At 47.4% G+C, this 16,620-nt stretch overlaps 1 pseudogene; it reads right to left on the minus strand.

Moving 5' to 3' along the window:
• Window positions 1-9: 9 nt before the first annotated feature.
• LOC149467510 (eEF1A lysine and N-terminal methyltransferase-like) overlaps window positions 10-16,620 on the minus strand; it is a 62,597-nt pseudogene continuing 45,986 nt past the window's right edge.

Consider the following 16,620-nt stretch of genomic DNA (forward strand, 5'->3'; position numbering starts at 1 on the left):
CTGCCTCAGTCACCGCATGGAGCACACAGCCAACACTTCCGGGTCACAGCTGTCCAGCTCCTCATTGGCCACATTCTTCCACAAAAGGTTTTTCATTGGAAAAGCTGGCTGAAGACTGGAGCTCCACTTTCGACAGAAAACATGTGACCTCCATTCCACCATTTGTTTTTGTTAATGAACGTTAAAACATTTGGAGTGGAGGTCACATGTTTCCTGTCGACTGGAGCTCCACTCTACAGCCTCTGCTTGTTTGTTGCATTAAAGTTCACTAGCAAAAAAAAGGGGAGTGGAAGTCATGTGTTTCCTATTAAAAATGGAGCTCCATTCTGCAGCCAGACTCTATTGTAGAGGAGACTGGGGGCCGGAAGTGGGAGGAGCCAAAGGAAAGGCCGTGGGAGGAGACTGGGGACCGGAAGTGGGAGGAGTCTGAGGGAGGGCAGGAAGTGGGAGGAGACACGAGTGTTGCTTAGCAACCCCAACACCACTGCTCAGTCTGCAGCTGGCTCTCCTGGGATCAACATCGATTCGGCGTTGTTGAGTGGCAGACCAACGGACCAATGGATTGCGAAGCCTGTGCAAGCAGGTGGAGCCAGCAACATGTGGGCGGTGATCATTTCATCTCTGAGAGAATGAAGGAGGAGATTGCGGAGCAGGGGGCGAGTACAGTGTATCTTTTATATTAGTATATATATGAATGATCGGTGAGGTAATTGGTTGTAGGCGGAGCTGTGGTCTGCAATCATCGGGTGATGGGACAGAATGTCATGTGTATGTACAGGTCTTTCATAGGATCGATCTCCTGTGTGCACAGCCAGCCCCCTGATCTGTAGAAGCAGCAATAGATAAACATGGGAAGAAGCAGATGATTGCAGGATGACCTTGCAGCCTCTTTATTCCTGTAGTAGTGCAGGTCTGGGACATGGCTCCATCACACTCAGGCTCACATACCACTTACCCACCTAAGGATCCCCCTTCCTGACCAGGACATTTTTGGTGCTGTGTTACTTTAACTGACAATTGCGCGGTCATGCAACACTGCACCCAATTGAAATTGATGTCCTTTTCCCCTCCACAAATAGGGTTTTCCTTCAGTGGTATTTGATCGCTTGTACGGGTTTTTAAATTTTTTACACAATAAAGACCGACAATTTTATGAAATAAAAAAAAATATTTTTGACTTTTTGCTATAAAACACAATTTAAAAAAAATTTTAAAAAATCAAATTTCGTCATATATTTAAGCCAAAATGTATTCTGCTACAAATACATGTACATTAACTGGTTTATAGCATCTACAAATGGCGGTGTATATATACTGGAATTTTCAGTTGTACTAGTAATGACGGCGATCAGCAACTTATAGTGGGACTGCGGTGGGCATTCTGACACTGGGGGGAACTAACTGCCACTGACATCCCCAGTGATCACTGCTAATAAAAAGCACTGACACTACCGTGTTTCCCTGAAAATAAGACACTGTCTTATATTTTTTTTGGCTCCAAAAAACACACTAGGTCTTATTTTTGGGGTAGGTCTTATTTTTTAAATGTCCAGGTGTGGACAGGGGGTGCAGAGGTGAGCTGCAGGCAGTTGTGGATGAGGGTTACTATGGAGAGGGCCGGCTGATGACAGTTGTGAGCTGCAGTCAGGTGCTGCAGATTTGACTTGACAGGTGACTTTCAGACAGGGTGCAGATATGAGCCACAGACAGAGTGCAGGGGTGAGTTGCAGACGTGGGATGCAGAGCTGAGCTGTGGTTGGGGGGTGCAAAGGTGGGTTGCAACTCAGCTCACCTCTGCACCCCCCCAGCCGCAGCTCACCTATGCACCCTGTCTGCAACTCACCTGACTCAATTTACCTCTGCAACACCTGACTGTAGCTCACCTTTGCACATCCCCCTCCACTGCCCTCATATGGTTAGCTAGCTTTGCAAAACACAGCTGTCAGCAGCCGGCCTCTCTTTATAGTAACTCCCATTTTGGGTCTTCCCACACAGTGCACCAAGCACACTTACTCACCACTCCGCCACTTCCCCACTGGCCGGTGATTACCCCTAAGGCATTGGCTTCCATGCATTAGGCTGCAGGAGGAGAAGCCCCACTCCTAAACACACTGCATAGTGCACCCGCATATATCTGTTCCTTCCCTGTCCCACACTGAGTACAGAAGTAGGGAGGTTCTGTGGGAGCGGATGGTGCTGTAAGTTGAGCCACGCTTGTGTTTATAAGAGACGGTAGATATGGGTGTGCGCAGGGCCAGTGCCAGAGCCAGAGGTGGCGGAAAGGCGTTCTGCCACATTCCAGCTGAAAAAAAAAGCCCTGATCACAACTAGGTCTTATTTTCAGGGTAGGTCTGATACTTTAGCAATTCTCAAAAATAGTACTAGGTCTTTTTTTCGGGGTAGGTCTTATTTTAGGGGAAACAGGGTATGAATGACACTAGGCAGGAAGGGATTAACTTTTGGGCAATCAAAGTAAAAATCCCTGTTGTGGAAAGTTTGCTAGAAAGGGTGTAAAGCAGTGGGCAGAGGATTGATTCACAATTTCTAGTCTTTACTGAAGGGGGTCTGCTCTCGGATGTCATCACTGAGGAGTGTCAATACGTCCGGGGGTGTACTGGGGTGTCTGTGCTGAGGGGTGTTTGTACTGGTGGTTACTGGGGGGTCTTTTCCATTGGAGGTGTCTGTAGTTGGGGGGTGACCTGTACAAGGCGATTCTGTACTGAGGGTGTCTGTCCTTGGAATGTCTGCATAGGGGCATGTCCATAGTTAACTGCATTGAAGCACACTATCATACTTTGCAGAGCACGGTGTTTCAAAAATAGCATGCATTTTTGATCTTTGATGTGAAAGTCATACATGAGTTTCTATACTGTTTCAGCACCCCCTAGAGGTTGCATCCTTCGCGGCTGATCTTTCACCTAGGCAGATCTCCGCTTGAGGCCGATCCTTCTAGGGGACTGGAAGAGTATGAACTCTGCACTGCTGTCCCGTCTGTGTGCGCCGTCTCGACTGTAAAACGGGGAAGAAGGTATACCCCTCTACGGAGGACAGACAGCAGAATCTTTTTGACCAGAGCATCAGCAACACAGCAAATGTGTGTGCAATAATGGTTTGTGTACTAAGCGTTTTGTTTTGTGGGTGGTCATTAGTTCAGGGGTTCTGTACTGGGTGTGTCTATGGAAGGGTCTGTACTCAGGAGGGGTCTGTACTGATGTGGACTGTACAGGGTGAATCTGCACTGGGAAGGTTTAAACTGAAGGGGGCTCCACTTTGCTTTTCTGCAATGGGGAATCTGTACTGGGGAATCTGTACTGGGGATCTGTACTGAGGGGGACTGCACTGCGGGAGTCCTTACTGGGGAGGGTCCGCACAAGATGTCTTTACTGAGGGTTGTCTTTTTTCAGGAGGTGTACTGGGGTGTCTGTACTAGTGGTTACTGGGGATCTGTACTAATGGAGGGGGGGTGTGATTGGGATGAATCTTTACAAGGTGGGTCTGTATTGCATTGTCCAGGTCTGTAACCAGACCTGCACCTGTAGCTTTTCTTCATCTTTTGCCTATCTGCCCTATAATGGCACTATATCCACTAGAGCATTTGCATTTTTCAGAGTAGAGTAGAGCCTGGCCAGAGAAGTTTAATTTTGACGCAGTTGGCCACCTTAAACATGTATTGAAATACATGTGAACTAAAAATCCCTGTTGTGAAAATTTTGCTAAAAAAGGGTGTAAAGCAGTGGGCAGAGGATTGATTCAGAATTTGTAGTCTTTACTGAAGGGGGTCTGCTCTCGGATGTCTTCACTGAGGAGTGTGAATACTTCTGGGGGTGTACTGGGGTGTCTGTGCTGAGGGGTGTTTGTACTGCTGGTTACTGGGGGGTCTTTTCCATTGGAGGCGTCTGTAGTTGGGGGGTGACCTGTACAAGGCGATTCTGTACTGAGAGTGTCTATCCTTGGAATGTCTGCATAGGGTCATGTCCATAGTTAACTGCATTGAAGCACACTACCATACTTTGCAGAGCACGGTGTTTCAAAAATAGCATGCATTTTTGATCTTTGATGTGAAAGTCATACATGAGTTTCTATACTGTTTCAGCACCCCCTAGAGGTTGCATCCTTCGCGGCTGATCTTTCACCTAGGCAGATCTCCGCTTGAGGCCGATCCTTCTAGGGGACTGGAAGAGTATGAACTCTGCACTGCTGTCCCGTCTGTGTGCGCTGTCTCGACTGTAAAACGGGGAAGAAGGTATACCCCTCTACGGAGGACAGACAGCAGAATCGTTTTGACCAGAGCATCAGCAACACAGCAAATGTGTGTGCAATAATGGTTTGTGTACTGAGGGTTGTGTTTTGTGGGTGGGTCATTAGTTCAGGGGTTCTGTACTGGGTGTGTCTATGGAAGGGTCTGTACTCAGGAGGGGTCTGTACTGATGTGGACTGTACAGGGTGAATCTGCATTGGGAAGGTTTAAACTGAGGGGGACTCCACTTGGTTTTTCTGCAATGGGGAATCTGTACTGGGGATCTGTACTGAGGGGGACTGCACTGCGGGAGTCCTTACTGGGGAGGGTCCGCACAAGATGTCTTTACTGAGGCTTGTCTTTTTTCAGGAGGTGTACTGGGGTGTCTGTACTGGTGGTTACTGGGGATCTGTACTAATGGAGGGGGGGTGTGATCGGGATGAATCTTTACAAGGTGGGTCTGTATTGCATTGTCCAGGTCTGTAACCAGACCTGCACCTGTAGCTTTTCTTCATCTTTTGCCTATCTGCCCTATAATGGCACTATATCCACTAGAGCATTTGCATTTTTAAGAGTAGAGTAGAGCCTGGCCAGAGAAGGATAATTTTGACGCAGTTGGCCACCTTAAACATGTATTGAAATACATGTGAACTAAAAATCCCTGTTGTGGAAATTTTGCTAAAAAAGGGTGTAAAGCAGTGGGCAGAGGATTGATTCAGAATTTGTAGTCTTTACTGAAGGGGGTCTGCTCTCGGATGTCTTCACTGAGGAGTGTCAATACTTCTGGGGGTGCACTGGAGTGTCTGTGCTGAGGGGTGTATGTACTGGTGGTTACTGGGTGGTCTTTTCCATTGGAGGCGTCTGTAGTTGGGGGGTGACCTGTACAAGGCGATTCTGTACTGAGAGTGTCTATCCTTGGAATGTCTGCATAGGGTCATGTCCATAGTTAACTGCATTGAAGCACACTACCATACTTTGCAGAGCACGGTGTTTCAAAAATAGCATGCATTTTTGATCTTTGATGTGAAAGTCATACATGAATTTCTATACTGTTTCAGCACCCCCTAGAGGTTGCATCCTTCGCGGCTGATCTTTCACCTAGGCAGATCTCCGCTTGAGGCCGATCCTTCTAGGGGACTGGAAGAGTATGAACTCTGCACTGCTGTCCCGTCTGTGTGCGCCGTCTCGACTGTAAAACGGGGAAGAAGGTATACCCCTCTACGGAGGACAGACAGCAGAATCTTTTTGACCAGAGCATCAGCAACACAGCAAATGTGTGTGCAATAATGGTTTGTGTACTGAGGGTTGTGTTTTGTGGGTGGGTCATTAGTTCAGGGGTTCTGTACTGGGTGTGTCTATGGAAGGGTCTGTACTCAGGAGGGGTCTGTACTGATGTGGACTGTACAGGGTGAATCTGCACTGGGAAGGTTTAAACTGAAGGGGGCTCCACTTTGCTTTTCTGCAATGGGGAATCTGTACTGGGGATCTGTACTGAGGGGGACTGCACTGCGGGAGTCCTTACTGGGGAGGGTCCGCACAAGATGTCTTTACTGAGGGTTGTCTTTTTTCAGGAGGTGTACTGGGGTGTCTGTACTAGTGGTTAATGGGGATCTGTACTAATGGAGGGGGGGTGTGATTGGGATGAATCTTTACAAGGTGGGTCTGTATTGCATTGTCCAGGTCTGTAACCAGACCTGCACCTGTAGCTTTTCTTCATCTTTTGCCTATCTGCCCTAAAATGGCACTATATCCACTAGAGCATTTGCATTTTTCAGAGTAGAGTAGATCCTGGCCAGAGAAGGATTATTTTGACGCAGTTGGCCACCTTAAACATGTATTGAAATACATGTGAACTAAAAATCCCTGTTGTGGAAATTTTGCTAAAAAAGAGTGTAAAGCAGTGGGCAGAGGATTGATTCAGAATTTGTAGTCTTTACTGAAGGGGTCTGCTCTCGGATGTCTTCACTGAGGAGTGTCAAAACATCTGGGGGTGTACTGGAGTGTCTGTGCTGAGGGGTGTTTGTACTGGTGGTTACTGGGGGGTCTTTTCCATTGGAGGCGTCTGTAGTTGGGGGGGTGACCTGTACAACGCGATTCTGTACTGAGAGTGTCTATCCTTGGAATGTCTGCATAGGGTCATGTCCATAGTTAACTGCATTGAAGCACACTACCATACTTTGCAGAGCACGGTGTTTCAAAAAAAGCATGCATTTTTGATCTTTGATGTGAAAGTCATACATGAGTTTCTATACTGTTTCAGCACCCCCTAGAGGTTGCATCCTTCGCGGCTGATCTTTCACCTAGGCAGATCTCCGCTTGAGGCCGATCCTTCTAGGGGACTGGAAGAGTATGAACTCTGCACTGCTGTCCCGTCTGTGTGTGCCGTCTCGACTGTAAAACGGGGAAGAAGGTATACCCCTCTACGGAGGACAGACAGCAGAATCTTTTTGACCAGAGCATCAGCAACACAGCAAATGTGTGTGCAATAATGGTTTGTGTACTGAGGGTTGTGTTTTCTGGGTGGGTCATTAGTGCAGGGGTTCTGTACTGGGTGTGTCTATGGAAGGGTCTGTACTCAGGAGGGGTCTGTAGTGATGTGGACTGTACAGGGTGAATCTGCACTGGGAAGGTTTAAACTGAAGGGGGCTCCACTTTGCTTTTCTGCAATGGGGAATCTGTTATGGGGATCTGTACTGAGGGTGACTGCACTGAGGGAGTCCTTACTGGGAAGGGTCCGCACCAAGATGTCTTTACTGCGGGTTGTCTATATTTCGGGAGGTGTACTGGGATGTCTGTACTGGTGGTTACTGGGGATCTGTACTAATGGAGGGGGGGTGTGATCGGGATGAATCTTTACAAGGTGGGTCTGTATTGCATTGTCCAGGTCTGTAACCAGACCTGCACCTGTAGCTTTTCTTCATCTTTTGCCTATCTGCCCTATAATGGCACTATATCCACTAGAGCATTTGCATTTTTCAGAGTAGAGTAGAGCCTGGCCAGAGAAGTTTAATTTTGACGCAGTTGGCCACCTTAAACATGTATTGAAATACATGTGAACTAAAAATCCCTGTTGTGGAAATTTTGCTAAAAAAGGGTGTAAAGCAGTGGGCAGAGGATTGATTCAGAATTTGTAGTCTTTACTGAAGGGGGTCTGCTCTCGGATGTCTTCACTGAGGAGTGTCAATACTTCTGGGGGTGTACTGGAGTGTCTGTGCTGAGGGGTGTTTGTACTGGTGGTTACTGGGGGGTCTTTTCCATTGGAGGCGTCTGTAGTTGGGGGGTGACCTGTACAAGGCGATTCTGTACTGAGAGTGTCTATCCTTGGAATGTCTGCATAGGGTCATGTCCATAGTTAACTGCATTGAAGCACACTACCATACTTTGCAGAGCACGGTGTTTCAAAAATAGCATGCATTTTTGATCTTTGATGTGAAAGTCATACATGAGTTTCTATACTGTTTCAGCACCCCCTAGAGGTTGCATCCTTCGCGGCTGATCTTTCACCTAGGCAGATCTCCGCTTGAGGCCGATCCTTCTAGGGGACTGGAAGAGTATGAACTCTGCACTGCTGTCCCGTCTGTGTGCGCCGTCTCGACTGTAAAACGGGGAAGAAGGTATACCCCTCTACGGAGGACAGACAGCAGAACCTTTTTGACCTGAGCATCCGCAACACAGCAAATGTGTGTGCAATAATGGTTTGTGTACTAAGCGTTTTGTTTTGTGGGTGGGTCATTAGTTCAGGGGTTCTTTACTGGGTGTGTCTATGGAAGGGTCTGTACTCAGGAGGGGTCTGTACTTATGTGGACTGTACAGGGTGAATCTGCATTGGGAAGGTTTAAACTGAGGGGGACTCCACTTGGTTTTTCTGCAATGGGGAATCTGTACTGGGGATCTGTACTGAGGGGGACTGCACTGCGGGAGTCCTTACTGGGGAGGGTCCGCACAAGATGTCTTTACTGAGGGTTGTCTTTTTTCAGGAGGTGTACTGGGGTGTCGGTACTGGTGGTTACTGGGGATCTGTACTAATGGAGGGGGGGTGTGATTGGGATGAATCTTTACAAGGTGGGTCTGTATTGCATTGTCCAGGTCTGTAACCAGACCTGCACCTGTAGCTTTTCTTCATCTTTTGCCTATCTGCCCTAAAATGGCACTATATCCACTAGAGCATTTGCATTTTTCAGAGTAGAGTAGATCCTGGCCAGAGAAGGATTATTTTGACGCAGTTGGCCACCTTAAACATGTATTGATATACATGTGAACTAAAAATCCCTGTTGTGGAAATTTTGCTAAAAAAGAGTGTAAAGCAGTGGGCAGAGGATTGATTCAGAATTTGTAGTCTTTACTGAAGGGGTCTGCTTTCGGATGTCTTCACTGAGGAGTGTCAAAACATCTGGGGGTGTACTGGAGTGTCTGTGCTGAGGGGTGTTTGTACTGGTGGTTACTGGGGGGTCTTTTCCATTGGAGGCGTCTGTAGTTGGGGGGTGACCTGTACAAGGCGATTCTGTACTGAGAGTGTCTATCCTTGGAATGTCTGCATAGGGTCATGTCCATAGTTAACTGCATTGAAGCACACTACCATACTTTGCAGAGCACGGTGTTTCAAAAATAGCATGCATTTTTGATCTTTGATGTGAAAGTCATACATGAGTTTCTATACTGTTTCAGCACCCCCTAGAGGTTGCATCCTTCGCGGCTGATCTTTCACCTAGGCAGATCTCCGCTTGAGGCCGATCCTTCTAGGGGACTGGAAGAGTATGAACTCTGCACTGCTGTCCCGTCTGTGTGCGCCGTCTCGACTGTAAAACGGGGAAGAAGGTATACCCCTCTACGGAGGACAGACAGCAGAATCTTTTTGACCAAAGCATCAGCAACACAGCAAATGTGTGTGCAATAATAGTTTGTGTACTGAGGGTTGTGTTTTCTGGGTGGGTCATTAGTGCAGAGGTTCTGTACTGGGTGTGTCTATGGAAGGGTCTGTACTCAGGAGGGGTCTGTAGTGATGTGGACTGTACAGGGTGAATCTGCACTGGGAAAGTTTAAACTGAAGGGGGCTCCACTTTGCTTTTCTGCAATGGGGAATCTGTACTGGGGATCTGTACTGAGGGTGACTGCACTGAGGGAGTCCTTACTGGGAAGGGTCCGCACCAAGATGTCTTTACTGCGTGTTGTCTATATTTCGGGAGGTGTACTGGGATGTCTGTACTGGTGGTTACTGGGGATCTGTACTAATGGAGGGGGGGTGTGATCGGGATGAATCTTTACAAGGTGGGTCTGTATTGCATTGTCCAGGTCTGTAACCAGACCTGCACCTGTAGCTTTTCTTCATCTTTTGCCTATCTGCCCTATAATGGCACTATATCCACTAGAGCATTTGCATTTTTCAGAGTAGAGTAGAGCCTGGCCAGAGAAGGATAATTTTGACGCAGTTGGCCACCTTAAACATGTATTGAAATACATGTGAACTAAAAATCCCTGTTGTGTAAATTTTGCTAAAAAAGTTTGTAAAGCAGTGGGCAGAGGATTGATTCAGAATTTGTAGTCTTTACTGAAGGGGGTCTGCTCTCGGATGTCTTCACTGAGGAGTGTCAATACTTCTGGGGGTGCACTGGAGTGTCTGTGCTGAGGGGTGTATGTACTGGTGGTTACTGGGTGGTCTTTTCCATTGGAGGCGTCTGTAGTTGGGGGGTGACCTGTACAAGGCGATTCTGTACTGAGAGTGTCTATCCTTGGAATGTCTGCATAGGGTCATGTCCATAGTTAACTGCATTGAAGCACACTACCATACTTTGCAGAGCACGGTGTTTCAAAAATAGCATGCATTTTTGATCTTTGATGTGAAAGTCATACATGAATTTCTATACTGTTTCAGCACCCCCTAGAGGTTGCATCCTTCGCGGCTGATCTTTCACCTAGGCAGATCTCCGCTTGAGGCCGATCCTTCTAGGGGACTGGAAGAGTATGAACTCTGCACTGCTGTCCCGTCTGTGTGCGCCGTCTCGACTGTAAAACGGGGAAGAAGGTATACCCCTCTACGGAGGACAGACAGCAGAACCTTTTTGACCAGAGCATCAGCAACACAGCAAATGTGTGTGCAATAATGGTTTGTGTACTGAGGGTTGTGTTTTCTGGGTGGGTCATTAGTGCAGGGGTTCTGTACTGGGTGTGTTTATGGAAGGGTCTGTACTCAGGAGGGGTCTGTACTGCTGTGGACTGTACTGGGTGAATCTGCACTGGGAAGGTTTAAACTGAAGGGGGCTCCACTTTGCTTTTCTGCAATGGGGAATCTGTTATGGGGATCTGTACTGAGGGTGACTGCACTGAGGGAGTCCTTACTGGGAAGGGTCCGCACCAAGATGTCTTTACTGCGTGTTGTCTATATTTCGGGAGTTGTACTGGGATGTCTGTACTGGTGGTTACTGGGGATCTGTACTAATGGAGGGGGGGTGTGATCGGGATGAATCTTTAGAAGGTGGGTCTGTATTGCATTGTCCAGGTCTGTAACCAGACCTGCACCTGTAGCTTTTCTTCATCTTTTGCCTATCTGCCCTATAATGGCACTATATCCACTAGAGCATTTGCATTTTTCAGAGTAGAGTAGAGCCTGGCCAGAGAAGGATTATTTTGACGCAGTTGGCCACCTTAAACATGTATTGAAATACATGTGAACTAAAAATCCCTGTTATGAAAATTTTGCTAAAAAGTGTGTCAAGCAGTGGGCAGAGGATTGATTCAGAATTTGTAGTCTTTACTGAAGGGGGTCTGCTCTCGGATGTCTACACTGAGGAGTGTCATTACTTCTGGGGGTATACTGGGGTGTCTGTGCTGAGGGGTGTTTATACTGGTGGTTACTGGGGGGTCTTTTCCATTGGAGGCGTCTGTAGTTGGGGGGTGACCTGTACAAGGCGATTCTGTACTGAGAGTGTCTATCCTTGGAATGTCTGCATAGGGTCATGTCCATAGTTAACTGCATTGAAGCACACTACCATACTTTGCAGAGCACGGTGTTTCAAAAATAGCATGCATTTTTGATCTTTGATGTGAAAGTCATACATGAGTTTCTATACTGTTTCAGCACCCCCTAGAGGTTGCATCCTTCGCGGCTGATCTTTCACCTAGGCAGATCTCCGCTTGAGTCCGATCCTTCTAGGGGACTGGAAGAGTATGAACTCTGCACTGCTGTCCCGTCTGTGTGCGCCGTCTCGACTGTAAAACGGGGAAGAAGGTATACCCCTCTACGGAGGACAGACAGCAGAATCTTTTTGACCAGAGCATCAGCAACACAGCAAATGTGTGTGCAATAATGGTTTGTGTACTGAGGGTTGTGTTTTGTGGGTGGGTCATTAGTTCAGGGGTTCTGTACTGGGTGTGTCTATGGAAGGGTCTGTACTCAGGAGGGGTCTGTACTGATGTGGACTGTACAGGGTGAATCTGCATTGGGAAGGTTTAAACTGAGGGGGACTCCACTTGGTTTTTCTGCAATGGGGAATCTGTACTGGGGATCTGTACTGAGGGGGACTGCACTGCGGGAGTCCTTACTGCGGAGGGTCCGCACAAGATGTCTTTACTGAGGGTTGTCTTTTTTCAGGAGGTGTACTGGGGTGTCTGTACTAGTGGTTACTGGGGATCTGTACTAATGGAGGGGGGGTGTGATTGGGATGAATCTTTACAAGGTGCGTCTGTATTGCATTGTCCAGGTCTGTAACCAGACCTGCACCTGTAGCTTTTCTTCATCTTTTGCCTATCTGCCCTAAAATGGCACTATATCCACTAGAGCATTTGCATTTTTCATAGTAGAGTAGATCCTGGCCAGAGAAGGATAATTTTGACGCAGTTGGCCACCTTAAACATGTATTGAAATACATGTGAACTAAAAATCCCTGTTGTGGAAATTTTGCTAAAAAAGAGTGTAAAGCAGTGGGCAGAGGATTGATTCAGAATTTGTAGTCTTTACTGAAGGGGGCCTGCTCTCGGATGTCTTCACTGAGGAGTGTCAAAACTTCTGGGGGTGTACTGGGGGGTCTTTTCCATTGGAGGCGTCTGTAGTTGGGGGGTGACCTGTACAAGGCGATTCTGTACTGAGAGTGTCTATCCTTGGAATGTCTGCATAGGGTCATGTCCATAGTTAACTGCATTGAAGCACACTATCATACTTTGCAGAGCACGGTGTTTCAAAAATAGCATGCATTTTTGATCTTTGATGTGAAAGTCATACATGAGTTTCTATACTGTTTCAGCACCCCCTAGAGGTTGCATCCTTCGCGGCTCATCTTTCACCTAGGCAGATCTCCGCTTGAGGCCGATCCTTCTAGGGGACTGGAAGAGTATGAACTCTGCACTGCTGTCCCGTCTGTGTGCGCCGTCTCGACTGTAAAACGGGGAAGAAGGTATACCCCTCTACGGAGGACAGACAGCAGAATCTTTTTGACCAGAGCATCAGCAACACAGCAAATGTGTGTGCAATGATGGTTTGTGTACTGAGGGTTGTGTTTTCTGGGTGGGTCATTAGTGCAGGGGTTCTGTACTGAGTGTGTCTATGGAAGGGTCTGTACTCAGGAGGGGTCTGTAGTGATGTGGACTGTACAGGTTGAATCTGCACTGGGAAGGTTTAAATTGAAGGGGGCTCCACTTTGCTTTTCTGCAATGGGGAATCTGTTATGGGGATCTGTACTGAGGGTGACTGCACTGAGGGAGTCCTTACTGGGAAGGGTCCGCACCAAGATGTCTTTACTGCGGGTTGTCAATATTTCGTGAGGTGTACTGGGATGTCTGTACTGGTGGTTACTGGGGATCTGTACTAATGGAGGGGGGGTGTGATTGGGATGAATCTTTACAAGGTGGGTCTGTATTGCATTGTCCAGGTCTGTAACCAGACCTGCACCTGTAGCTTTTCTTCATCTTTTGCCTATCTGCCCTAAAATGGCACTATATCCACTAGAGCATTTGCATTTTTCAGAGTAGAGTAGATCCTGGCCAGAGAAGTTTAATTTTGACGCAGTTGGCCACCTTAAACATGTATTGAAATACATGTGAACTAAAAATCCCTGTTATGAAAATTTTGCTAAAAAGTGTGTCAAGCAGTGGGCAGAGGATTGATTCAGAATTTGTAGTCTTTACTGAAGGGGGTCTGCTCTCGGATGTCTACACTGAGGAGTGTCATTACTTCTGGGGGTATACTGGGGTGTCTGTGCTGAGGGGTGTTTGTACTGGTGGTTACTGGGGGGTCTTTTCCATTGGAGGCGTCTGTAGTTGGGGGGTGACCTGTACAAGGCGATTCTGTACTGAGAGTGTCTATCCTTGGAATGTCTGCATAGGGTCATGTCCATAGTTAACTGCATTGAAGCACACTACCATACTTTGCAGAGCACGGTGTTTCAAAAATAGCATGCATTTTTGATCTTTGATGTGAAAGTCATACATGAGTTTCTATACTGTTTCAGCACCCCCTAGAGGTTGCATACTTCGCGGCTGATCTTTCACCTAGGCAGATCTCCGCTTGAGGCTGATCCTTCTAGGGGACTGGAAGAGTATAAACTCTGCACTGCTGTCCCGTCTGTGTGCGCTGTCTCGACTGTAAAACGGGGAAGAAGGTATACCCCTCTACGGAGGACAGACAGCAGAACCTTTTTGACCAGAGCATCAGCAACACAGCAAATGTGTGTGCAATAATGGTTTGTGTACTAAGCGTTTTGTTTTGTGGGTGGGTCATTAGTTCAGGGGTTCTGTACTGGGTGTGTCTATGGAAGGGTCTGTACTCAGGAGGGGTCTGTACTTATGTGGACTGTACAGGGTGAATCTGCATTGGGAAGGTTTAAACTGAGGGGGCTCCACTTGGTTTTTCTGCAATGGGGAATCTGTACTGGGGATCTGTACTGAGGGGGACTGCACTGCGGGAGTCCTTACTGGGGAGGGTCCGCACAAGATGTCTTTACTGAGGGTTGTCTTTTTTTAGGAGGTGTACTGGGGTGTCTGTACTAGTGGTTACTGGGGATCTGTACTAATGGAGGGGGGGTGTGATTGGGATGAATCTTTACAAGGTGCGTCTGTATTGCATTGTCCAGGTCTGTAACCAGACCTGCACCTGTAGCTTTTCTTCATCTTTTGCCTATCTGCCCTAAAATGGCACTATATCCACTAGAGCATTTGCATTTTTCATAGTAGAGTAGATCCTGGCCAGAGAAGGATTATTTTGACGCAGTTGGCCACCTTAAACATGTATTGAAATACATGTGAACTAAAAATCCCTGTTGTGGAAATTTTGCTAAAAAAGAGTGTAAAGCAGTGGGCAGAGGATTGATTCAGAATTTGTAGTCTTTACTGAAGGGGGCCTGCTCTCGGATGTCTTCACTGAGGAGTGTCAAAACTTCTGGGGGTGTACTGGGGGGTCTTTTCCATTGGAGGCGTCTGTAGTTGGGGGGTGACCTGTACAAGGCGATTCTATACTGAGAGTGTCTATCCTTGGAATGTCTGCATAGGGTCATGTCCATAGTTAACTGCATTGAAGCACACTACCATACTTTGCAGAGCACGGTGTTTCAAAAATAGCATGCATTTTTGATCTTTGATGTGAAAGTCATACATGAGTTTCTATACTGTTTCAGCACCCCCTAGAGGTTGCATCCTTCGCGGCTGATCTTTCACCTAGGCAGATCTCCGCTTGAGGCCGATCCTTCTAGGGGACTGGAAGAGTATGAACTCTGCACTGCTGTCCCGTCTGTGTGCGCCGTCTCGACTGTAAAACGGGGAAGAAGGTATACCCCTCTACGGAGGACAGACAGCAGAATCTTTTTGACCAGAGCATCAGCAACACAGCAAATGTGTGTGCAATGATGGTTTGTGTACTGAGGGTTGTGTTTTCTGGGTGGGTCATTAGTGCAGGGGTTCTGTACTGAGTGTGTCTATGGAAGGGTCTGTACTCAGGAGGGGTCTGTAGTGATGTGGACTGTACAGGGTGAATCTGCACTGGGAAGGTTTAAACTGAAGGGGGCTCCACTTTGCTTTTCTGCAATGGGGAATCTGTTATGGGGATCTGTACTGAGGGTGACTGCACTGAGGGAGTCCTTACTGGGAAGGGTCCGCACCAAGATGTCTTTACTGCGGGTTGTCAATATTTTGTGAGGTGTACTGGGATGTCTGTACTGGTGGTTACTGGGGATCTGTACTAATGGAGGGGGGGTGTGATTGGGATGAATCTTTACAAGGTGGGTCTGTATTGCATTGTCCAGGTCTGTAACCAGACCTGCACCTGTAGCTTTTCTTCATCTTTTGCCTATCTGCCCTATAATGGCACTATATCCACTAGAGCATTTGCATTTTTCAGAGTAGAGTAGAGCCTGGCCAGAGAAGTTTAATTTTGACGCAGTTGGCCACCTTAAACATGTATTGAAATACATGTGAACTAAAAATCCCTGTTGTGGAAATTTTGCTAAAAAAGGGTGTAAAGCAGTGGGCAGAGGATTGATTGATTCAGAATTTGTAGTCTTTACTGAAGGGGGTCTGCTCTCGGATGTCTACACTGAGGAGTGTCATTACTTCTGGGGGTGTACTTGGGTGTCTGTGCTGAGGGGTGTTTGTACTGGTGGTTACTGGGGGGTCTTTTCCATTGGAGGCGTCTGTAGTTGGGGGTGACCTGTACAAGGCGATTCTGTACTGAGAGTGTCTATCCTTGGAATGTCTGCATAGGATCATGTCCATAGTTAACTGCATTGAAGCACACTACCATACTTTGCAGAGCACGGTGTTTCAAAAATAGCATGCATTTTTGATCTTTGATGTGAAAGTCATACATGAGTTTCTATACTGTTTCAGCACCCCCTAGAGGTTGCATCCTTCGCGGCTGATCTTTCACCTAGGCAGATCTCCGCTTGAGGCCGATCCTTCTAGGGGACTGGAAGAGTATGAACTCTGCACTGCTGTCCCGTCTGTATGCGCCGTCTCGACTGTAAAACGGGGAAGAAGGTATACCCCTCTACGGAGGACAGACAGCAGAATCTTTTTGACCAGAGCATCAGCAACACAGCAAATGTGTGTGCAATAATGGTTTGTGTACTGAGGGTTGTGTTTTGTGGGTGGGTCATTAGTTCAGGGGTTCTGTACTGGGTGTGTCTATGGAAGGGTCTGTACTCAGGAGGGGTCTGTACTGATGTGGACTGTACAGGGTGAATCTGCATTGGGAAGGTTTAAACTGAGGGGGACTCCACTTGGTTTTTCTGCAATGGGGAATCTGTACTGGGGATCTGTACTGAGGGGGACTGCACTGCGAGAGTCCTTACTGGGGAGGGTCCGCACAAGATGTCTTTACTGAGGGTTGTCTTTTTTCAGGAGGTGTACTGGGGTGTCTGTACTGGTGGTTACTGGGGATCTGTACTAATGGAGGGGGGTGTGAT

The sequence above is a fragment of the Staurois parvus genome, unplaced genomic scaffold (genome assembly GCF_062004578.1).
Source record: "Staurois parvus isolate SC_StPar_1 unplaced genomic scaffold, SC_StPar_1.0 ptg000106l, whole genome shotgun sequence".
NCBI lineage: Eukaryota > Metazoa > Chordata > Amphibia > Anura > Ranidae > Staurois > Staurois parvus.